General features: G+C 39.7%; 1 protein-coding gene and 1 pseudogene across 1 annotated transcript in view; one reads left to right on the forward strand and one right to left on the reverse strand.

Moving 5' to 3' along the window:
• The window catches only part of SYTL5 (synaptotagmin like 5), a 142,888-nt gene extending 124,454 nt beyond the window's left edge, over nt 1-18,434 (reverse strand). Inside the window, exon 1 of the mRNA XM_081809002.1 lies at nt 18,327-18,434. The gene's annotated coding sequence lies outside the window, so the exon portion shown is untranslated. The remainder of the gene's footprint in view (nt 1-18,326) is intronic.
• LOC102731597 (cytoskeleton-associated protein 2 pseudogene) lies at nt 18,174-20,258 on the forward strand (annotated as a pseudogene).
• The last annotated feature ends 4,409 nt before the right edge of the window (nt 20,259-24,667 follow it).

Here is a 24,667-nt window from a genome sequence, read left to right on the forward strand (position 1 = left end):
ATGACTAGGGCGCCTGGGTGGCTCAGTTGGTTAAGCGACTGCCTTCGGCTCAGGTCATGATCCTGGAGTCCCGGGATCGAGTCCCACATCGGGCTCCCTGCTCGGCAGGGAGTCTGCTTCTCCCTCTGACCCTCCTCCCTCTCATGCTCTCTCTCATTCTCTCTCTCGCAAATAAATACAATCTTAAAAACAACAACAAAAAAAATAAATAAAAAAAAAAAAAAAAAGAAAAAGAACACATGACTAGTCCAGGGAAGAGTGAATAATCCCCGGGCTGGGGGAGAGGTGAGAGAAAGGAGGGTGCCAGCCAGGGAGGAATGTGGTATCCAAATAAAGCATCTGGATTTTATGGAGTGTTTTTTAAACTGTGTCTCTGGGAATGGTTTCTTAGGAAACACAGCAAGGCAAGTTGAGTGGCCAAGGCTGTGGCGCCGACCCCTGCTTCAAACAGAGGAGCTCTGCTTTTATCTGGTCTATAAGTTGGAATTCCTGGCCTGGTTTTATTTGAAGAAAGAGTTCAATGACCTTAACAAGTCTGAAAACTGCTCCCATGCCATCAAGCTGTTGGATACTTCTAAGCCAAGAAATAGTACCGTCAGCTTTCTATTTTAGATTTGGGGTTTAAAAGACATCAGCACTCAGTGATTATATGAAAGAGAGGACAGAGGCTCTGTGGACAATGTGGAGGCTCCTGCAGGGATGCGAGGGAGAGATTAGGAACTAAAGCTGTGGTAGTGGGAAAGGACCTAATGGTCATTTTTCAGATATTTGGGAATGATCTCAATAAGATCCAGCTACCAACTAGATGTGGGTGATAAAGAGAGAGAGTGTGACTCCGAGGTTTCTGGCACGGAAACTGTAATGGGTCTTAAATTTTAGTGTACCTAAGAATCACCCACAGGGCTTGTTCAAAAACAGATTCCTGAGGGTCCATCTCCAGAGATTCTGATTCAATAGGACTGGAGTAAAGCCTAGGAATGCTGATGGTAATACTATTGACAGAGATAGAGAATACAAGACAAAAACGGTTGAGAGAAAAAAATTGAAATTTGCACATGTTGAGGTCCAAGTGCTTATGAGGCAAACATCAACAAATCTGTCCAGAAAGGCATCTGGAATATGGAACTGGAGTTTATCAGAGAAGTCTACACTAGAAGCATTTAATTGGGAATCACTGGTGCCTACGTGGTGGCTAGAGTTATGCAAGGGAGAACAAAAGAGGTCCAGGGATAGGAGCATAAGGAACAATGATTAAAGAAGGGACAAAGGAATGAATGAGCTGATGGAAGACTGAGAAAGGATAATCAACACAGTAGGGGAGGCAGTTGAGTCTAATGAATTGGGAGTCAAGTATATCACTTAGAGTCTATGTAGGCCACCATTAAGTTTTTAATTAACCAATCAAGTAAACTGTTACAAACACCTCCAGCTACATGAAGTACTACATTAAACCCAGAATCTTTGGAAAATGTACCATCTCAATAAATTCAGCCCAATCTAGTGTTATATCACATATTCCTTGCCCTAATATCCTAGGTTCTAATAATATAAATTAGTAAGTCTTGCAATTATTTTAGTGTATAATCCAATTCCTTCAAGGTCATACTTTGTAATTGTCCCCCTGGAACATGCTAAAAATCTGACCAATAATTATGGACCTTGTAGTAACAAGGATTATTTGGGATGGGTGTTGAGAATAGACAACCTCTTGCATGATTGATAGATAGATAGATAGATAGCCAGCCAGCCTGAAAATGAGTTATCAGTTAAGAGATTTGAAGTTAATGGGCGCCTGGGTGGCTCAGTTGGTTAAGCGACTGCCTTCGGCTCAGGTCATGATCCTGGAGTCCCGGGATCAAGTCCCACACTGGGTTCCCTGCTCAGCGGGGAGTCTGCTTCTCCCTCTGACCCTCTTCCCTCTCATGCTCTCTATCTCTCATTCTCTCTCTCTCAAATAATGAATAAAATCTTAAAAAAAAAAAAAAAAAGGTTTGAAGTTACTGATCAAGACCAAAGGAAAGTAGTTCAAAATGGACATCTGAGAGGAAGTTCTACAATAGAGATTATAGTGCAGGAGACCACTTGAAGCCTGGAGAATTTTGAAGAGTCATGCATGTTCTAGCAGATCCTTTTCACAGGAGTCAAAGTGAGCTAAGCAGAAATGTCTTCATACAGGTAAAATGCACAGTCAGACAGCTCTTGCAAGTTCAGAACCCTGAACAAACACTCTGAAGTGTTAAAGAGCTTGAAGACTGGTATAAGAAGATGCAATATTCTACCTATAAATTCAGCTAACTCGCATCCAACCCCAATTAACCAAGCTCTCTGGAGGATTGCAAATTACTCCTAGGGAATCTTGCTTCCAAAGTCTTGTTGACATGACCTAGCTGAGAAGACACCAGGTCATTTGTGGAAAGCTATTCATGTTACTCAGGCAAGTAGCTTGCAACCCCAGGAAGATCTGTTTTTAAACTAAACCAGCAGTTGACTCTCACCTGCCCAGACCTCTCTTCTAGAGGAGGAATTATCCATAAATACAGCCAGCTTACTGCCCCTCATACTTAGTATTTTTTTCAGTCTGATTAGCAGTGCCATGTCTGCCAAATGCAGCAAAGAGCTATGGAGGGTAAGATGACCAACAATTATGCTCCTCAAAGGCGATCTTACACCATGGTCTACTCTAGGGGTTGACACAATTTTTCTATTAAGGGCCAGCCAGCGAATATGTTAGGCTTTTTGTTTCAAGAGGCAAAATCATGACTGTTTTGTATATACTTATATAACAAGAGAGAAAACTAATGCCCACAAATATTTTATTGACAAAATTCAAAAAATAATAAAAAATGATTGAATTTTTTTTGGGAAGGGTTGTGGGTTTTTGTTTATTGATTGGTTGGTCGTTTGGTAACCCAGATCCACTAATGAGAAGAATGGGATTTTAGGGCCGATAACATTTCACTTACCTAATGTTGGTATTCCTATAATCAAAATTATAGTAGGTCTGACTGCGTCCCAGACCTACTAAATTTGAACCTGAATTTTAACAAGAGCCCCGGTGATTTGCAAGCATCCTAAAGTTTGAGAACACACCAGTCTAGAGTTTCTTAATACTATCTGAGCTGCATCTCTATTACTTTAGAGAAGGTAAGGAAAGCTATGGATCCTAGGAAAGGTTCACAAACCATTCAAAGTCCATTCAAGAACTCCTATAGGGTCTGTGGCCCTGAAGTTAAGACCTCAGCAACTCTGCTGTCAGGACCACCTCAGGATGATTATGTTCTAAAATTAGATTGTGGAGATGGTGTTCAACCTATGAATAAACTAAAAAAAAAAAAAAACCATTGAATTGCACACTCAAAATAGGCAGATCGTAAGGTATGTGCATTACATCTTAGTAAAGCTGTTTATTTAAAAAATCAAATTAAAGAATTTGAGTTTGGTGGTGAAGCATTGTATTTTTATTTTTAGAGATTTATTTATTTATTTGAGGGGGGGATGGGCAGAGGGAGAGAGAAACTCAAGCAGACTCTGAGCTGAGCGTGGAGCCCCACGTGGGCTCGATCTTACGACCCTGAAATCACGACCTGAGCCAAAACCAAGAGTCGGATGCTTAACTGACTGTGCCACTGAGGTGTCCCAAGGCATTAGATTTTTAAAACTTTCCATGGGTTTCCAATGGACAGCTCAAGTAGACAACTAAAAGAACTCCAGGTTTGGGAGTCAGGAAGCTGAGTTCAAATCCCAGCTTTCCTACCTACTATGTTAAAGAAGCTAAGCTATTTAACCTTTCTGAACCTCAGTTTCTTCTTATGTAAACTGGAGATAATCATAATACCCACCTCATAGGGTTTCTGGGAGGATTGGAAGGAGCTGCTAATGCAAAATGCCTAGTTCGGTCCCTATCACACACTCTTGTTCCATGTGAAGCCATGGAATTCCTCAGATAGCAAATGCAAAGCCAAAAAGAAACCACTGTATACTTCATATTATCTAAGTCATAATTAATCATATCTGTTCTATTATCCATGTGGTATTCTATCTTATATTTGTTTGTATATTTCCTGCTTCATTAGTATACTTGCCTTAAGTCCTTTTCCTTATGGCTCATGGTAAAAATGACAGTAAACACTCACAGAGCACTTATATACACGTGCCAGGCATTGTCCTAAGGTGGTGGTTTACATATGTTAACTCATTCAGTCCTCACGTCAACACCTGGAGTTATTTTCATTATTACCATATTACAGATAAGCACTACAAGGCAGAGGGAGACTAAGAAACTTGCCCAAAGCCACACTGCTCATAAGTGGTGGAGTTGGGATTCAAGCTAAAGAAGTTTTTCTCTAGTGACTGTGTTCATGACCATTATACTGTACTGTAAAATTTTATATATATGTATATATATATAATTATATATATAATTGTTAACATATATTAATAAATTTTATATTTTATATATAAATAAATAATACATTTTATATTTTGTATTTAAAAATAAATTGCATAGAGGCGCCTGGGTGGCTCAGGTCATGATCCCAGGGTCCTGGGATCGAGCCCCGCATCGGGCTCCTTGCTCCGTGGGAAGCCTGCTTCTCCCTCTTCCACTCCCCCTGCTTGTGTTCCTTCTCTCACTGTGTCTGTCTCTGTCAAATAAATAAATAAAATCTTTAAAAAATAAATTGCATATAATAAACTATAAAGATAATATATAATTATATATATAATTGTTTATATACATCTTTGAGTTACATATATAGATATATATATAGTTACATATATAGATATATATATGTAACTCAAGAGATGTAGCATACTCACACATAATTTTGGCTTGCTCAATCTTATACCAATGCCCAGCACTCTGGCTTTGGAGGGTGCACATTTCTATGTACCAAAAGACTGTACAAAGATGGACATAGAGGCACACCAGAAAAATGAAAGACGGACTGCCATAAATACAGATCCCTTTGTTGCTAGGAAAGGTGGGTTCAGGGACTGGTGCCGGTCCACAGACTTGTTACTGTCTGAGACAAGATATGTACAGAACTGAGAGCATTTCCAAACCGTCCTAGGAATTTGACACTGACATGACAAAGGAGCATGTAATCGGTGGACTCATCTCATCATACAGTGCCTTTTACAAAAGCATTGGTCTGGGGTGGCTTGGAAAATGAGAAACAAAGGAACTGGTTCTTTGCCACAGATTGTTTGGGAAACAACACTCTTCTCAATCTGTTTCCGTTTTCTTTCAATAGTCCTCAAGCTAGGTGTTCTCTCTACCAAGAACAAACCCTGGTCTGAACGTCAAGTTTTATTACATGACAGTGCAGAGAAGATGTAGGATATGACACTGGAGCAGCTTCCCCTGACGGAGAAAGGAAATGAAAGCTCCAGCAGTGGGTCAGGGTGTAGAGAGGGCAAAGGAAAATAGGTTAGAAAGGGCCTGGGGCTACTTGGCTCCTACGAGGATGGCCTGAGGAGCTCAGCTGGGTGAAGGGAACTTAGCATGGCTGAGACAACAGGAAGTCTTCCAGGGGCCAGTAGGCCTAAGGGCCCAGGGAACACAGGCCCCTCTACCCTGGACAAAAGGTCAGAGAGAGGATGCCAACTGGTGAGACACTGGGAACAAGGACAAAACAGCAACAGCTTTGTAGATGCCAGCAGACTGGGTGAGCCTGTGACCCAGGAAGAAAGGTAGAGATTGGGGGAGGAGGAAAAAATATCCGAGGGAGATACCTTTAGAAGTACTTGACTTGACTAAGGGAACTCACACCCAGCAAGGACTCTGGCTCAAATCTAGGCTCTGAAATTTGTTAGCTATGGGATCTTGGAGACATGACTGAACCAAGACATCATCTTGGTTACATGGAAAGCACTCGAATAGTCCTTGGGCCATAGTAAATCCATGGAAAATGTGGGCAATAACTAAGATTATTAGTGGCAACATTGGACCTACATTTTATGTCTGTTGACCCAGGGTCAATAGTTTCTCAATATAACCATCAAATATTACCCCTGGATTTTATCCTCATTGTTCAGGAACCTGTGTGGTGCTAATATTCAGTTACATCCCATTCTGCTTAAGTATAAAGCCAAACACATCACTATTACTCATAAAAACAATAAGAGCGTCAAACGGGAATTCACTTGATAGAAAATCAATAGCTATTTGGTTTGTTGTATATAACTGACTTAGAAATAACCTTCCTGTGTTTGGAGCTTAAACTTGGTAATAGCCAATGAAATTAGATGACAGCTATAAGTAGTTTGAAGTAAGTTGAATTCTTCCTTCTTAAACATGGCTAACGCAAACAAAACATTCCAGTCTTTCCTTTTTCCAAGTTACTGACTAGACTTCCTTGTAGTTATTTTCCCTGGGCTGGTCTCTCAATTAGAGGACAGTGATTCTTTGTCACAAAATGTGTTTTAATATATATCTAGTTTTAGTCAAAATATGAAACTTTAAAATTATGTACATTTGTTTGTAGGCACAGACATCTTTGGATATACCATTATATGTTGAAAACTGAGGAAAAATGCCTATTTTGTATTAGGCCCTTACTGCCTTGTTTTTTTGTTTGTTTGTTTTTAATTTTATTTTATTATGTTATGTCACCATACACCATTAGTTTTTGATGTAGTGTTCCACGATTCATTGTTTTTGTGTAACACCCAGTGCTCCATGCAGTATGTGCCCTCCTTAATACCCATCACTGGGCTAACCCATCCCCCCACCCCCCTCCCCTCTAAAACCTTCAGTTTGTTTCTCTGAGTCCACAGTCTCTCATGGTTCGTCCCCCCTCCGATTTCCCCCCTTCATTTTTCCCTTCCTTCTCCTAATGTCCTCCATGCTATTCCTTATGTTCCACAAATAAGTGAAACCATATGATAATTGACTTTCTCTGTTTGACTTATTTCACTTAGCATAATCTCCTCCAGCCCCATCCATGTTGATGTAAAAGTTGGGTATTCATCCTTTCTGATGGCTGAGTAATATTTCATTGTATATATGGACCACATCTTCCTTACTGCCTTGTTTGAAAACATATCCTTGATATATCGATTGGTTTAAATGAAATTAATTTCAAAAATTTTAATCACATATTCATTTTAATGTAATTTCATGCCAGGAGACTAAACATCATTGCTGTCTATATATAGCTCTTGGGAGGATCTATTAATGGATCTGTCTATACTCTGATAGGTGAAGTAAATAAATATGTTTGCTATGACCTCTCTTGGTCTGTGTTTACCAAGTGGGCTGTTGCTGAACTTTTTATGACCCAGATAAAAGTATGTTTAGATTCAAAGTCTATTTTGGAATCTTGGGACATCATTATTTGATGGCTACATCCCAAGTATGATTTCTCTACACACACCTGCCATCCCATCTCAACTGTATTTTCTGGTAAGATCTACCACTTCCATTCTTAGAATACTGTCAATGTTAAATGATTTTGTTAAAAAAAATATACTGTTTGGTTTTGGAAATTTTACTTGCTTTAAAATGAAGTGCCTCTTACAGTTGCTTGGTTATACATCTTAATTTCCCTCCAAGTCCTGATGCCCTTTCAGAAATATTTTCTGACCATACAACACCAAAGTGAAAATACCACTGAAGTCTATTTACATAAACCACAAACCCCTAAATGAATTGGACGTGTTCCTAATGTAGGAACAGAGTGCTTTCTGGCATTTGATTAGAAAGATTAAATCAAATTAGCCAGGATAAGTCAACTGTTACGAGGACTGTAAACTGCTAAATGAAACTCTAACAAGAGTTACAAATGGTATTATGCCTACTTGGAAAGGAATAAGGTTATTAAGGGGTTCAGTGGAGATAAGATTGATTTTAATATTTTAATTCAGTGAAGAAGAAAATGAAGTAAAAACCTAGTCAATTATTTTTGTAGCTGATAATGCTTAAAGTAAAAATAGAAAAACACTAAGGTGAGAATGAACAAGAAGTAGTTAAAATAGGAAATAGAAATCAAAGGGCAACTCGAAACATTGACCCTGAACTTTTAAAATGTCAGCAAAAACAAAGATGGAAACTAACACACATTCAAGAGAAAATCCCCGTGGCCAGAAGCCACGATGGAGTACAGTGCAAAGCGGCTGGCAATTTACAGTATAATATGCTGTCTAGGGAATAGAGGGATCGCTATTTGAGACCTTTGATGCTCACATACAGAATCACGAATGAGAAAAATCAGACTCCTCTTGCATAGATACTGGAAAACTTAGCATAAATCTTATTTTAGAGGTGCCTGGGTGGCTCAGTCGGTTAAGCATCTGCCTTCAGCTCAGGTCATGATCCCAGGGTCTTGGGATGGAGCCCCGAATAGGGCTTCCTGCTCAGCGGGCTGTCTGCTTCTCCCTCTGCCTGCCGCTCCCCCTGCTTGTGCTCTCTCTGTCTCTCTCTCTCAAATGAATAAAATCTTTAAAAAAAAATTTAAAATCTTATTTTAGTAATTTTTATATGTTATGAAAAACTATCAAACATTTAATAGCACTTGTCAAGGAAAACAAACTGCAACATTTAACAGCTGCCCAAGACTCCAGAGCCTGCCCATAACCAAACGCCAGGGCACCGAGGTGCTGTGATGACAGGACTCAGTGGTGGAGAATATGGGCTCTGGTTCTGGGCTGCCTGGGTTTGAAATCTGGCTCCATTACCCATCAGTTATGCATAACCTCGATGATCCTAAATTTATTCATATGTAAATGGACCAATGTTGAGATCTAGCACATGGGGTTCATGGGAAGATTAAATGATTTAAATATTTGAAAGCACTTAGAACCACTCTTGGAATGTTCCAGGTATTATTATTTGTCTTTTCTTAACATGGAAAAGAAAAACCCTCATCCAAAGTGAACTACTACTGTGTTAGTAAAAATACATACTCTGGCCAATGAGCCTGACAATTGAGAGGAATAGAATTTCTAAGGTCCCTTGCACTCTGCAATGTTATAAGCCTATGCTTATTATAGAAAGAAATTTCTAGAATACAGAGGATAGTTAAGTCTGCTTTCTTAACATTTGGACATCTGGATACTGATATTTTGATTCCATGAAATACTGACATATTTCATTACTCTAAAGAGCAAACTATTGACCATTCCTTTTTCTTAAATGCCCCCCTTCCAAAGTGTCTGAAAGACCATTATCCCCATCCTTGAAGCTCAAATGGTTGCTCAGAATATGCATGACTCCTCGACGTGTGTTTGCTCAATTCTGCCCCAGATGGGAGGATCATTTTTTATCTGCATCATGAGGGATTCAGCCAGGTGTAGGTGCGTACTCTCTGACTCTGTTTCCAACCTTGATGCGGCACCTGATCCCCATATGGTGACTCCACTCTAATAAATCATTCCCACCTTGGACACATGCTGCCACACTTCCAATGTGCCAGGCACTGGTTTTAAGTATTGTACATCTATTAACCCTTCCAATCCTACAATACCTCTTTTAGTAGAAATTATTAGTACCCTCATTTTATAGAAGAGGAAACTCAGGAACAGAGAAGCTAACTAAACTTCCCAATTTCCCACAGCTGTCAAGTCGTAGAGCTGGGATTCAAATTACGTAGTCTGGCTGCAGAGTCCACGCTCTCAATTCCTACACTGTACTGCCCCAATATTTAAGATCCAGAACCTCGGTCCCTGCCCCTAACTTAGTCTTCTATTAATAAATCTTACTTTCATATTTATAGAGTGCTTCACAGTTTAAAATCATTTCCCTCCATGATCCTCTTTGTTCTTTGTGACCACCGTGTGAGATGAGTACGAGGACACTGAGGCTCAGAGAGAGAGAAAATGCACAGGAGGTACTCGATGTTAAAATCAGAACTTAAAGCTGGATCTTTGGCTACCAAAGCTTGTGTTCTTTCTATCACACTCATAATTCTGTCCCCAAGGTTTGGGAAAACAAGATATGCATGAGGTTTCACTTTCTGGTAGAGGTGGGTTCTGACTCAGACCCTGAGTTCTAGGTGGCTCTGAGCCAGAGGGAGAAGAGGATGAGAAAATAAAGTATAAAAGAAAAAAAATTACAGAAAAGATACAGGGGAGAGGATAGATTCTAGACATACTATCATAAAAAGAATGACAGAACTTGGTAATGGTTTGGGTACTGGAAGTAAAGGAAAAGTCAAAAGCAAAAGTGACTCCAAGGTTTCAAATGTGAGAAACCAGGGGCGCCTGAGTGGCTCAGTCGTTAAGAGTCTGCCTTCGGCTCAGGTCATGATCTCAGGGTCCTGGGATCGAGCCCTGCATCGAGCTCCCTGCTCAGCAGGAAGCCTGCTTCTCCTTCTCCCACTCCCTCTGCTTCTGTTCCCTCTTTTGCTGTTTCTCTCTCTGTCAAATAAATAAATAAAATCTTAAAAAAAAAATGTGAGAAACCAGGAGATCATCGACACCATTAGCAGAAACATGGATGAAAGAAGAGGACATAAAAGACAGTGAGTTCGAGGTGCCTGGGTGGCTCAGTCAGTTAAGTGGCTGACTTCGGTTCAGGTCATGATCTCAGGGTCCTGGGATGGAGGCCCACATCAGGCTCCCTGCCCAGCGGGGAGCCTGCTTCTCCCTCTCCCTCTGCCTGCCTGCCGCTCCCCCTGCTTGTGCGCTCTCTCTCTCTCTCTGTCAAATAAATAAATAAAGTCTTAAAAAAAGAAAACAAGACAGTGAGTTTGGCTACAACTGTGATGAATACTAGGTGACAGTTGGACCTACAAGTGGGAAAGCACATAGTAGATGGAAAAACTGGAAATGGAGATCTTAGAGGCATTATTTAAAATGATATTTTTAACTATGATATTTAAAACTATGGGTTGCTGAGGGCACCTGGGTGGCTCAGTTGGTTAAGCGACTGCCTTCGGCTCAGGTCATGATCCTGGAGTCCCTGGATCGAGTCCCGCATCGGGCTCCCTGCTCGGCAGGGAGTCTGCTTCTCCCTCTGACCCTCCCCCCTCTCATGTGCTCTCTCTCATTCTCTCTCTCTCTCTCTCAAATAAATAAATAAATAAATAAATAAATAAATAAATAAAGATCTTTAAAAAAAAAAAAACTATGGGTTGCTGAGACATCAAAGGCAAGGAGAAAGAAGTAATAGATTGTGGGCCAAATAATAAACCTTTGCAGGAATGAACAAGTAAAGAGAAGAGAAGGGAAGGAGACAAGAGAGAAAGTGGTTGAAAAGTAGTTGAATAGATAATAAAGAGTCATAGATAACAAGAAAGGGAGAATTCAAGAAATAGGAAGTGATCATGAATGTCACAAAGAGCAAAGTAGTCAAACAGAATGAGGATTTGGAAAAGTATCCTTCAGAGCACTTATCATAATCGAAATGAATTAGTTGGGGAAATTAACATCTTTCCTCACTAGACTGGAGGCACATAAAGGCAGACCTGAGGGCTGCATAATGTAACTTCACTTTGTAGCAGCGTCTGATGCGTAGCTATCACCGAATATTTATCGAATGGATAAATAAATGAATGAATGTCATTAGATTTCCTAATAGCACCACAAGTGACCCTTGGAAATATAATGGCAATCAAGTGATGAAAGTAGATGTCATATCACAGGGAAATTGAAAGAAAGTGGGGTGTTAAAAGAGAGAAAATGGGTAGTAAGTCAAGAAGGGGCGGATTTTAGTAAGTACCTCTTAGAGATGTGTTTTGCTGAAAGGGGAGAGCAACCGGATCGAGAAAATTTCCTACCCTAGAATACTATGTATTTAACAGATTTTGTACTCTAAGATGTCTGCCTGACTTCCAGATGATCTTCCAGAACTTCAGGTAGCCACTCGAGTCACCAGCTCTACAAGTGATCAAAGCAACGGGACCACCTCTTTCATGACCGCTGCATTCAGGAGAATTAGGAGTCTATGGGCTCGGCATGATGGAAGATGTTGAGAAAGCATGGTGAGCAGACATCAGAGTAAACAAGGACACTACCCACAGAAAAGACAGAGCCGGGAACGGCACCAAGTTGGAGAAAAGGTACAGAATCTGTGAAATCATCCAAGGGTGGGAAAATATGTGTGGGGGTGAACACGTGAGAGTGAGAGCACATACACGAGCAGCATATGGGATGTACAAAAACATAGTTACAAAGAAATTCTAAATAGAAAGTATCAAAGATGATAAGCTAAGTTATTGCATATGCTGGCAAAACAGTCATAACACATGTCATTGTACAACGGAGCTCAGTGAGCTAAAACAAACAGCTCATTCTGCACATTAAAGTTGCATTTCCTTAACATACTAAATAAGTGTAAGAAAGTAGTTTCAACAAATACACTAAATGTGCCTCCAAGACACAAAGAGGTAGAAACATTAATTTATTCCCTAAACTTATTAAAAGACATCATTGAACTAGAATAAACTGAACGGCAACACAAACCTAATTCCAAACCTCAGGCTGGCAGAGAATTTCAGAAAATCATAAGCACATGGAATATGATTTGGCAACAAAAAGACATTTTCTCATCATCTCCCTTATCTGTTTCCCCAGTATTAGCTGCCCATATGTAAATGTGTGTGTGTGTGTGTGTGTGTGTGTGGTGTGTGGTTTGTGTGTGTGTGTACATACTCAGGGGTGTATAGATTTAAGGATTTCACTAGAGTCCATTTGAATATCTTCATGCACTTAAGTCATGGGGTATAAATTATAACAGTCTGTGCTTAAGCTGTTGTCTAAACAACATATAAGCAACTCATTATAAAGCAAAAAAAAAAAAAACACCTAAACCCTAAATTCCTGTGCTTAAAAGACACTTTAAGGAGGCTACGATTTAAGGTATATTTTTAAATACATTATCATATATGAGTAATATTTGCTACTCACAATTTTGAATGCTGGAAAAAGATAACTCCTTTTTTCTCCAAGTACAGAGTTTGATATATTATACTGCAAAATGCACTTCTCCCTTAAATGAGGAAGATAGTATTGCTAATTAAAACAATCTATATTAAAGAGCAATTTTCAAAAACCTGATGCATCTTTCTAGTGTATATTCATATACAGTCAGTATCTTATCTCCTCATGGTGTTTAAAAACATCACATCCATGTTGAAATTATTCCAGGGATTTCAGGCTTTGGCAATCTTTCTACTCAACTTATAACCACAGTGGATATTTAACCATATCAAGAACAGGACTGTTATTCAACAATGCTAATAAAACATGTGAGTTTTCTAACAAATGAAAGAAACTCAGAACAAAAGGACTGCTATCTCATATAGAGAGGTGTGAGAGGTTTTTGGCAAAGTGATAGTCCTTTTGCTGTGAATCTGATGTCTTTATGTCACGAGGATATATATTTGCTCGTGGAGACACTCATTTTTCAATAGGATCTAGTGCAATGTTTCAATTTGTAGATTAAATTAAGTGCTAATAACAAGAAGATGCTTAGATTTCCCTCCTCAAGCCATCAAACTTACATAGCAGCCCAACAGCCAAAATGTCCCTTCTGTATATATTCCTCTCTCTCTCTCCTCTCATTGTAAAATCTTGTACCAAATGGTGGAAGGAGTCATTCATTTCCTGACAAGCAAATCTCAACCCCCTAACACAGAAAAATACAAAAATCAAGAAAGGAGAGGTCACGCTAAAGACCCCTAAACACATTATCCCTACCTCAATCTGATGGTTAGAACATTTTGTAGATTCACTTTTCTTTCAGACACACCAACTGTAGAACGCTGGTCTACTTGACCCTCATGGAGTACTAGGAGCAGGAACTTGAAAAACCAGCCTCTCGTGTTCCCACAATCTATTTACACACCGAACACACCCAGGAGCACAGAGTAATGTTTATCTGTGGTGGAGAGCTATTCCAAGAAGCAGGCAGTGTCTCCACTTTCAAAAAGGAATGTCTCTGCTGATCAGCAGGGGAAAGGTAAGAGCTGTTTCATCCTCTTAAGCACATTTAGGAAGATTTTTGAAATGAAATACTTTTTAAATTAATGCTTTAAAGGTGATTCATTCTTTCAATATTCTGTTTCTTTTGATGTTCTATTCTCAAAGGATCTGAGAAAAACATATACTTAATGATAACAACTAACACATAAGTCCCAGGTGCAATTCCAAGTGCTTTACATCTATCATTTCCCATAAGTTCCAAAACTTATTAAGTAGGAACTATTACTATCCCCATATTACAGATGGGCAAACTGGATATTTGCCCACAGTTACCCAATTAGTAAATGGTAGAGCTAGAAGTTAAATCCAGCACTCCAGCACCACAGTCCATGTGTCTAACCGTGACACCACACTGTATACGTATGATTTTTATTTTCATTTTTCTGTATGTATGATTTTTAAAAGATAAGTGTAATAGGATGTGGCTGCTCAGCTGAACATTGGATAAAGAGTGAAATTTTCTTAATGCTTGTACTATACTACATCTTAAGTTGGAGTCAATAAAAATTCTGGAAGATTATTTCTCCAACATGATTATTCATTTATATGCTCATAAGCAGGCTTCTTTTTAGCTGCAGTGGCCCTTTGGGGTCCCAGGGAATTGAGTAGAAGATGGGTCTAACTTTAAGTACCAAGAGAGTTATTACTTCTTATGTTCAAAGAGTCATACAGGAGAAGCCAATACAACACCATTAAAAAAAAAAAAGTCTCAAGGATATCTGTTCTGGTTTTTTGTTTTTTTTGTGTTTTGATTTCTTTTTTTTTTCTTTTTCTGATTGGGTAATTCCTATCGATCTGTCTTCAAGTTCACTGATTCTCTTTCTTCAGCCACCTGCAAGCTGATGTTGAGCCCAGGTAGTGTGTTTTTATTTTAGTCGTTATAATTTTAAGTTCTAAAGGGTTTTTTTTTTTTTACATTTAAAAAGCATTTTAATATGCAAGTGAGAAACAGCAGGCAGATGTGCAGAAGCTGACATAGTTGCTTCTGGGGTGTAAAAACTGGGAAGCATATGGAAAAAGTGAGTCATTCCAATTCCCAGTTAGGTTCTAAAGCTTTTATTTGGTTATTTATAGTTCCCATTTACCTGCTGAAATTCCCTCCCTGTTCATTCATTAAGACTGTATGTCCTTTTATTCTTTGAACATATTCTCCTTTAGTTCTTTGACCACAGAATAATTGCTTTAAAGTCACTGTCTAAAAAGTCCAACAACTGGGCATCTTGGCTTCTTTTTTTTTTCTTGACTATACATCACATTTTCCTGTTTCTTTGCATGTTGAATAATTTTTATCGTACACTGGACAGTGTGGATATGTTTAGAGATTCTGGGTTCTGCTATCTTCCTCTGAAGAGTGTTGATTTCTGTTCTAGTAGGCAGTTCAGTAGGTTTGGTTTTATGCTTTGTTAAGGTAGATATGTAGAAAACCTAAGGTCTTCCCCAAGCCTGGTTAAATTTAAGGTATCAGACTCCAAATTCTACTCTTATCCATATCTTATAAGGGTAGGTTTTATGATTTTTAAGGGTGGATCTATTATAGGTTTTACTTTAGGGCATGGTCTTTACCACTAAGGCTTCTGGTGTCTCAGCTGGATGCCCAGTATATTAGTGAGGTATTATCCAGGTCTCTTCACTCTTATTGCTTAGAGCTCCAACATCCCCCAGCATGGGTCAACTGGTAATATCTCTGTCCTTTCTCAAATCTGTACCCTCTGGCCAGTCCTAGGTAGTGAAGCCCTGTGAACATGCAGCCCAGTTCTCAGCCAAAAGCTCTTGGAGAACCTCCAAATGGACTTTTGAAGACCTTCCTTTATATAGATCTTTCTTCTGTGATGCCTAGTCTTGAAAATTCCAGCTTCTTCAAATGGACTAAACTCTGATTCCTGCCTTCTCAGCCCAGCAGCTTCACTGTTGTTCTGCCTGAAATCCAGCAAAATATGCCAGTGGGAAGTTTTCCCCAGGCAGAGAACTGGAGGGATGGTTGAGCTACCTTGTGGGTTTCCTTTCCCTCTGAAATTACAGCACTGTGCTGCCTGCTGTACAATGCCCCCAAAACAGTCAGCTCATATATTTTGTCCAGTTTTATGGTCATTTGTGGCAGAAGGGCTAGTCTGGTACCAGTTACTCCATCAGAGAGTGAAAGTATTCCAAGGGATTCATTTTTGACCAAATTTAAGTGTTATGAAAAACCTATTTGCTGCTGTTCAGTCTTACAAGCCTTGTGCAGTGTTAACCCATCTCAAAACATAATCCTATGAATCATGTGAAAGGAAGGTGGTGGGGGACGACTTCAGGGGAGATGGGATAAATTAGCTAGCTGCTGTATCCTTTATCTTCACCTAGTGTCTTAGTTTGGGTTCCCTCAGAAGCTGACGCTGATTTGAATGGATATAGTTTATTTGGGAGGTGTACTAGTTTCCTTTGGCTTCTGTAACAAATTACCACAATCTTGGTGGCTTAAAGCAACAGACATTTATTATCTTACAGTTCTGGAGGTCAGAAGTTTGACATCACTTTCACTGGGCTAAACTCTGGGTGTTGACAGGGTCACACACTCTCTATAGGCTCTAGGGGAGAATTTGTTTGCCTTTTCCAACACCTAAGGATGCATTCCTTGTCTGTGGCCCCTTCCACTGTCTTCGAAGTCAAAAGCCTAGCATCTTGCTTCAGTGGTTACCACGCCTTCTTCTTCTGTACTTAATCTCCCTCTAGTTTCCTCTCATAATGACACTTGTGACTGCATTTAGGGCCCATCCATATAATCTGAGATATTCTCCCCATCTCAAAATCCTTCACTTAATCATATTTGTAAAATTTCTTGTGCCATGTAAGGTAACATTCACGATTTTATAGATTAAAACCTGGATATCCAGCCTACCAAAGTCTACCCTCTGGCCCCTAGAGATTCATGTCCATCCCACATTCAAAATACCCCATCAACCCCAAAAGTCTCAACCCATTAGAGTACCAACTCAAAGTCTAAAATCTCAGTACCTAAATCAGGTTTGGGTGAGATTCTGAAACAATCTATCTTGGGGCAAATTTCCTCTCCATTTGTGGACTTGTGAAACTAGAAAACAAGTTATTTACTTTCAATCCAACCAGCAAGATCCATTAGGTTTCAAGGCCTGAAAATAGTCCTCTATGGTTTGAAGCTGCACCCTTGGCCTGTGGCTGAACCCTTTGGGACAGAGCTTCCATCCTAGGGCATGTGGCTCTAAACTCCGGGCAATACTACTGAAAAGTATTTTTGTGTCTGTTCTTTGTATTTCTTTTTAAATGGGTATAGCATCTGCTGGTTCTCTCATGAGGTAACAAAAACCTTTTAACACGTTCATTTCATATTTGTATGAACGTCATGATTTGATCTTGTTCTGTCAATTATGTTCTAATCATCTTAGAGGTCAAATAGAAATTCCCAATACATTAACCTACCAGAGCTAGGTAAATTCCATTGCCAGAGAAGTGTACCTCATGCAGAGTTTAAGCCTAGGCATGTCTTTTCTTGGTGGTTCAGGTGAATCCAAAGCACCAATGCGATGATGTTGACTCTGTTTCTCTAGTTTTAATTTTCTGATCTACTATCTCAGTTGTTTTGTTTTGGATGCATTACAGCCCATAAAGTATTGCTGTTCTAAAGTAAAATGACTTTTTATTCTGGAATCAGAATGAGGATGCTGAAATACAAAAGTGAGCATGGACAGAAAGCTGCAGAAAGGTCACAAAAATAGAATTTGAAAAGGAACACAAATTTGTGCTAAATTTTTCCAAACTGGACTCAATTTTCACAAGTTATTTATAAGATTCTCAACAAGAGATTGTAGTTACTTTAATATCAAACATTATATTGAATATTAACTCAATCTGACAATCTGATTTGCTTTCAGTAAGAAAGACTAAGTTTTGTTAGAGTATGGATCTGCTCTTACTAAGAGGTTGCAAAAGGTGACTCCTTAGCTGTATGAGTTTCTTATGACAGCTCCAACAAATTACTAAAACCTTCGTGGCTTTAAAAACACATACATTTATTTGCTTACAGTTCTGGAAGTCAGAAGTTCAAAATCGGTTTCTCTGAACTACCTTCTTTGTAATCTACCCCAAAAAGCAGAGATTTTGTACTTCAAAAGAAAAACTTTCTACCATTTGCTTGGACTTCATCATGACCCTGATTATTCTCTTTGAAATAAAAGAAATCATGGGGCTTGCACAGTCCGGGGCTGCCGGAGCTGAGTCGCATCCCTGTCGGGTAGCAGCCATGAGCACCCCAGCCGTGCCCCAGGACCTGCAGCTGCCCCCGAGCCAGAGGGCTCAGCCTGAGTTCAGAGAACAAAGAAGACAAAAACTCAAGGAACATATGTTAAAAAGAAAAACTTTTTTGGCATACAAACAGGAAAATCACATACCCAGTAGTAGAGACCAGAAAGTGATGAACTCTGAGGGCCAAGTCCACGAAGAGACAAAAGTTCTGAAATTTAAAACAAAAATGGCTGGTAAAGAAAATGTCAGTAGACCTCCTGGGAACGAAAATCATATAACAATGGAAAAAACTGTATTCCTTTAAGACCTTCTAATGAATTAACCAGTTCAACAATAGCAGTTGACACACATAATTTTGAGAATAATAATCAAATGGGACAGTCCGTACCAATTAAAGATGACCCTCAAAGTCAACACATGACATTAAGCCAAGTGTTTCATCTTAAAAACAACAAGAAAAAGAAACAAATATCCATAGAAAAACCAAAGCAAGATGCTAACATGTCCAAGAAGCTTGTGCTTGGGTTCTACCGTGGCCAAATTGTTCAGTCTAAGATTAATTCATTTAGAAAGCCCCTACCAGTCAGAGATGAGAGTTCTGCAACAACGAAGAAGCCTTCAGCTGCTGTCCCTAAAGACCCAGAGCCTCCACCCACGGACACTCACAGTGCAACAGTGAGAAGTGATAGAGCCCCAAACGTGGTGACCGCCACTAAACTTGGGAACACTGCATCTCAGGCAGACAGCTGGTGCAGCCTCCTATCAGAAGTCACCATGACAGTGCTCAGGACGCTGTGAAACGGGGCATCGGGCAAGCCACTGCCAATGCTACAATCCGGAAAGGGCCTCAGGAGAAAGAATTACTGCAACCAAACACGGTTTCATCTAGTGCCAAAACCAGTTCTCAGGATGTAGAGAGAAAGAAGACACTGTCAAGAAGCCTGACCTCTGAAACTAGCCAGGCCTGCTTCGTCTTCTAACACCAAACTGATACAGAAATCAAAAAGCACTGACCCTCACAGACACACTATAGCAAAAGCAACTCTTGATAGATCAGCTCAGCCCAAAGAAACAGCAGAAGAGGGAAAAGCTTGTCTGAGTGAGTGGAAAGCTGGTAAAAGAAGAGTGCTGAAAAGGCCTCCTAGCTCAGTGGTTACTCAGCCTGAGCCTGAAGGGCAAAATGAAAACTCAGTTGGGTCCTTTTGGACAACCATGGTAGAAGAAGATAAACAAAGATTATTTACTGAAAAAGTAAACAAGACATTTTCAGAATGCCTGAACCTGATTAATGAGGGGTGCCCAAAAGAAGAAATATTGGTCATACTGAATGACCTGATTAAAAATATTCCAGATGCCAAAAAACTTGTTAAATACTGGATATGCCTTGCACGTATTGAACCACTCACAAGTCCTATTGAAAATATCACAATCGATGAGAAAGCTATTCTGGCAGGGGCTCAGCCTATTGAAGAGACGCGACATGCAAATGCAGATATTCTAACAATGAAGAGTCAAGAAAAAGTGAAATATGGAGAAAATATTGAGGCTTGTGCAACCCAAGGACTACATCCAAGAAGTCGACAGTGAAGATATAGGTGTTAATCTAGAGTCAGGAAGACCAGAAATGGAAAAGACACCTAGAAATGTGGTATTTCAAGATGGTAAAAAAGAGGAAGATGACAAAACAAAAGATCCAACCAATGATGTTAAGACCCCCAGTACAGAAACCAGGGGGAGTTGCTTAATTAAATATAATGTGTCTACTACACCATACCTACAAAGTGTAAAAAAGAAGATACAGTTTGATAAAAGAGAAAGATACTACATTTAAAGAGCTAAAGTTTCTAACACCAGTTACACGTCCTTGACGTATTCAAGAGAAGACTTCTAAATTGCCAGATATGTTAAAAGACCATTATCCATGCGTGTCATCACTGGAGCAGTTAACAGAGTTAGGAGGTGAAACCGATGCTTTTGTATGCCCTCCGAATGCAGCGCTATGCCCCCCGAATGCAGCGCTATGCCCCATGTACTCAGAGCCTGGAACAGCACAAGAGAAATAAAGTGATGATAAGGAACGGGGCTTCTGTTGTTCCTGGGGGCTTTTGTTTGCTTGTTGTAGCTTTGTATGTCTCTTAGGAGTTGGCCAAGTACCTAAGTATTCATGGCAGTGAGCTCTTCTACTGATATTCACGTTATAGCAGGAATTGCCTTCTGTGCAGCAGAAAGCTAATCCTACCTTGTCAATCTCAGCAGAGGGAGTTTCTAAGAAAGGTAAATCTTGTCAAGTAGTTTACTATGTTCCTTGAATATAAACAGGTTTGATCATAATGTTGGCTTGTTCACTTTTAATAGTCTTAAATTGTTAGTCATTAAATATAAGTAATGCTGCGGCAGACAGAATACTGACTTTTTTTTGCCTTTCCTTAATTTTGGATCAGTAGGAAAGTCAATAATTGTAATGTGATGACCCCTTTCAAAAGTGAAGACATGGAAGATTTAGCTTGCTTTTCCACCCAATTCTTGTTACCCAGGCTGCTGTGGTCTCCTGTGCTTTGGCTCTTCACTATCACTTTCCATCAATGCTAGTGAGTCTGTGGTCTCTGTTGGCTTCTTTTTTATTGTAGCTGAGATCACCACAAACAATAATTCATCAAATGCCCCATTTCTTTTTTTTAATTTTTTTTAGATTATTTATTTATTTATTTGACACAGAGAGACACAGTGAGAAAGGGAACACAAGCAGGGGGAGTGGGAGAGGGAGAAACAGGCTTCCCCTGGAGCAGGGAGCCCGATGCGGGGCTCAATCCCAGGACCCTGGGATCATGACCTGAGCCGAAGGCAGACACCCAACGACTGAGCCACCCAGGCGCCCCTAAATGCCCCATTTCTAAGAGGAAATACTTTGTAGTAAAAAAGAAAAGGTGCCAAACGCAGAAGGTATTTGAAACTTTAAATCTGAGTTTCTTTCTTTAGTTCCTTTTGTAACTTGGCTGTCTAAAATGTTAAAACTTCAACTTTCCTCATTTCATTTGATATAGTTGTAGACTATTAGAATGGAATTAGAGAAGGAAGATATAATGTCATTCTAATTTAGGTAGTATTTCTAAAATAACTAATATAAACTATAACTAATATAAAATATAATAAAAACTTTACTGTTAAGTCATGTCCCTTGAAACATGATAGTTATATATAGTAAACAGTTTCTTCTCCCCACACATTAAATATCACCCCTAAAATTGTTTTATAAGTCTCCGAACTAATAGCTAAATACATCCTCTACCAATTCTACGGTTTCAAAGATTCGATAGTTTTAAAACTGTGTGTAATATAAATGTGCTTGAAAATCACCGTCTTATGTTCACTCATTCCATTTGCATAATAGCACCTATCTTTGTTCTGTTGTCTTATGCTCTAGCGAGGAGTTTTATTCTTTTATAAACTGTGTTCCTAATATTTATAAATAAATATATCTATATAAAAAAAATAAAAAGAAATAATGGAAGTTACATAACTTTTGAACGGTTATTACATTGCCACTTTAAGTAATAGGTAGCCAAGCTACAACCATTCACGTTCTGAAGCTTCCATAATCCTATCTTAAGTGCTCAAATGTCCTGGCAATTTTATTTTTTTCTTCCCCAAAATGAATCCCAAATGAAAAATGAAATAAAATAATACTTCAAAGGATATTTTGTACTTAAATCTCTCCTTGAGATTTCCTGGAAGGCCCTGAAAGTCACAAAATTCTGTCACCTTGTAAAAAGAGAGGTGGTAGAATTATGAGGTTTATTTGATATACTACTGTTTATGAGTTGCCTGGGAAAAAAATCTCAAAAGAGGTGATCAACTTTCTCCAGGTTAAACTTGAATAGGGATAACATTACTAACATAAATATTTTAGAAATTGTAGCATATATAGGAAGTTCCTAGAGATTTGTCAGTATTCTCTCTGTCCACTGTTTCTACTTACTGGAGTCCTGCTGGTACTTTCCCTGATGATATTAAGGCAACAATACTACAGTGTTATCAGTATCATTTCAGTTATTTTTAAATGTTTGATTATAATCTTACTATTTTAATTTGCAACTAGCATCTTCCAGGCCAGTGCTTTCAAACTGAGGATGTATATAAAACTTATCCCCAGAGAGTTTATTAAAATAAAGATGTTCAGAATGCGCTCCAGACTTTTTCCAAAATAGTCTTAATCATTAGGCTAGTAGACCTTTTGTCCAAAACTCATTTTTTTTAATTGGCTTTATTATCTTCTATTGCATACCACTGGGGAAAAAAAAAAGTAATTTCACCTTCATTTGCATTATTCTTATGCCTCCCCACAAAAGTTGTCCCTCGTGAAAATTATCAGTAGTAAGTTAACCACAGTCATAAATGTCTGTCTCCTACGGGTAGTTTTTCATTTAACTCTGATGGTTCCCCCAAGACCATACAATCAGCTCCGGGACAGGGATCTTGTTTTCAACAAAGAAGGACTGTCTGAGAACCCCCAGGAAGAGGACAGGTATTTCCAACAACAGGCTCTTGAGTACAGGCTTCTGACGTCATCACACAACCACCTTTAAGACCAGGTCAGTGGACAGACTCAGAATTTTGAGAACAAGTTAACGGAGAAGCAGAACTTTGCATGGTATGGTTCAACATAAGATACAGTGGAACAAGACCTATGTTTGCAAAGTATAAAGATAAAAAACTAATGAGGTACTATATGATGGCTAATTGAACTTAAATAAAAAAGCAAAAAAAGTATGAAATCAGTCTTTTTATCCTAACCTATCAGATTTCCCAAATAAAACACAACTAAGTTGTTGATAGTGTTTTCCTAGATCCAAGAGACACTAAGATCAGTACTGAAGAGTTTAGCTTTTTCCCAGAGAACATGAAACACTTTCCATCTCAAGGCCCATTTCTCACGATATCGCAGAGGAAAGAACCTCAACAGGTAGGAGAGACAAGCTCTCCTTCTCACTGTGATGTTGGGTGAGCTGATTACCATCTTGGGGCCAAACTGGCCTCCGATATAAAATGGCGACCCTAAAGAAAGTTCTGTCTCCTGTGCACCACTTACTGTTAGTACAGAACTTTTCTTAGGAAAACCTCATAGACTGGTAATTGTACATATACCTCAAGCAGACCTTTAAAGTAATTTGGTCCAACCTCCACATTTTATGGCCATGGAAGATGATGTGCCCCCAAGTAAACTACACTTCTAGGAGACCAGAACCTAGTGAATCTCCATCTGCACTTGCTGGGGAGAGGCCCGCTTGCCAACTCACATGAAGAGGAGAGTAAGAGCTGAACTTGGCTAAGGCTAGGAGGGCTGCATGGCTCTCTATAACAAAGTACCAAGGAACTCTGAAAAACAAACTGAGGGTTCTAGAGGGGAGGGGGGTGGGAGGATGGGTTAGCCTGGTGGTGGGTATTGAGGAGGGCACATTCTGCATGGAGCACTGGGTGTTATGCACAAACAATGAATCATGGAACACTTCATCTAAAACTAATGATGTAATGTATGGGGATTAACATAAGAATAAAAAAAAACAAAAAACAAAGTACCAAGGAGCTAGAGAAGTTCACACAGGTAGCCAAGGCCTACCAGGACCACTGTCACAACCTGAGGGCCCGGTACAATGCCAGGAAGTACCTGGCCAAACAGAAGGAGAGGATGCTGGCAGAGAGAAAAGCTGCTAGAGAGGCCACAGCTGCCTGTGGTAGCTCCTTCAGCCCCCTCTGATGACTATCACTGTATTACTAAAATAGAGAGTAAGGAATTCTGGAAAAAAAATTTTGTGGGGCGGACATCTTGACAATGTTTCTGTAAATATTTGAAGGGGCAGTATGTGTCAAGAAAGGTTTCTTGGATTTATAAAAACACATATTCTAACAAGCTCTAAATACAACCTCCATACTATTATTCTTGGGATACTTCTGTGAATTAGCTAAAAGCCAAGCCAGGTCTTTCTGCTTAGACAGTGGAAGGAGGCGGAGAGAGGGTGAGTCACCAGGCAGAGGGGAGCAGAGAGGAAACTAGGCCGAGGCCTGTCTGGTTCCCAGGTGTGTACCTCTGGCTTCTTCCTCTACGTGGCACTCTCCTGTCTCTCCACAGGGTTCAGAAGGCTGTGGTTTCACAGCCAGAGGCCCAGGTGTCCAGCCATCATGGGAGAGCCAGGCCCAGGGGCTACTTGGGGAAGCACCCCTAAGCATCTGGTCTACAGAAAGGGAGACATGCAGCTACTCATCAAGGGCACACTCTGTGCCGGGCACTGTGTTCTGCAGCAGCTAACAGGCACACATTAACTTAATCTTTGTGAAAATCCAAAGATGGAGGAACTCTTATTGTCCCCATTTCACACATGAGGAAAGTGCTGCTCAGAGAGAAGAGAGGACTGTCCAAGGTCACATGGCCAGAAAGTGGTGAACTGGGTTGGCCAGCCCAGCTCCTCTGATCCCATTGTTGAAGCCTCTGGGG

Source organism: Leptonychotes weddellii, chromosome X (assembly GCF_054177405.1).
Source record: "Leptonychotes weddellii isolate Sample4059 chromosome X, ASM5417740v2, whole genome shotgun sequence".
In the NCBI taxonomy this organism is placed as follows: Eukaryota; Metazoa; Chordata; class Mammalia; order Carnivora; family Phocidae; genus Leptonychotes; species Leptonychotes weddellii.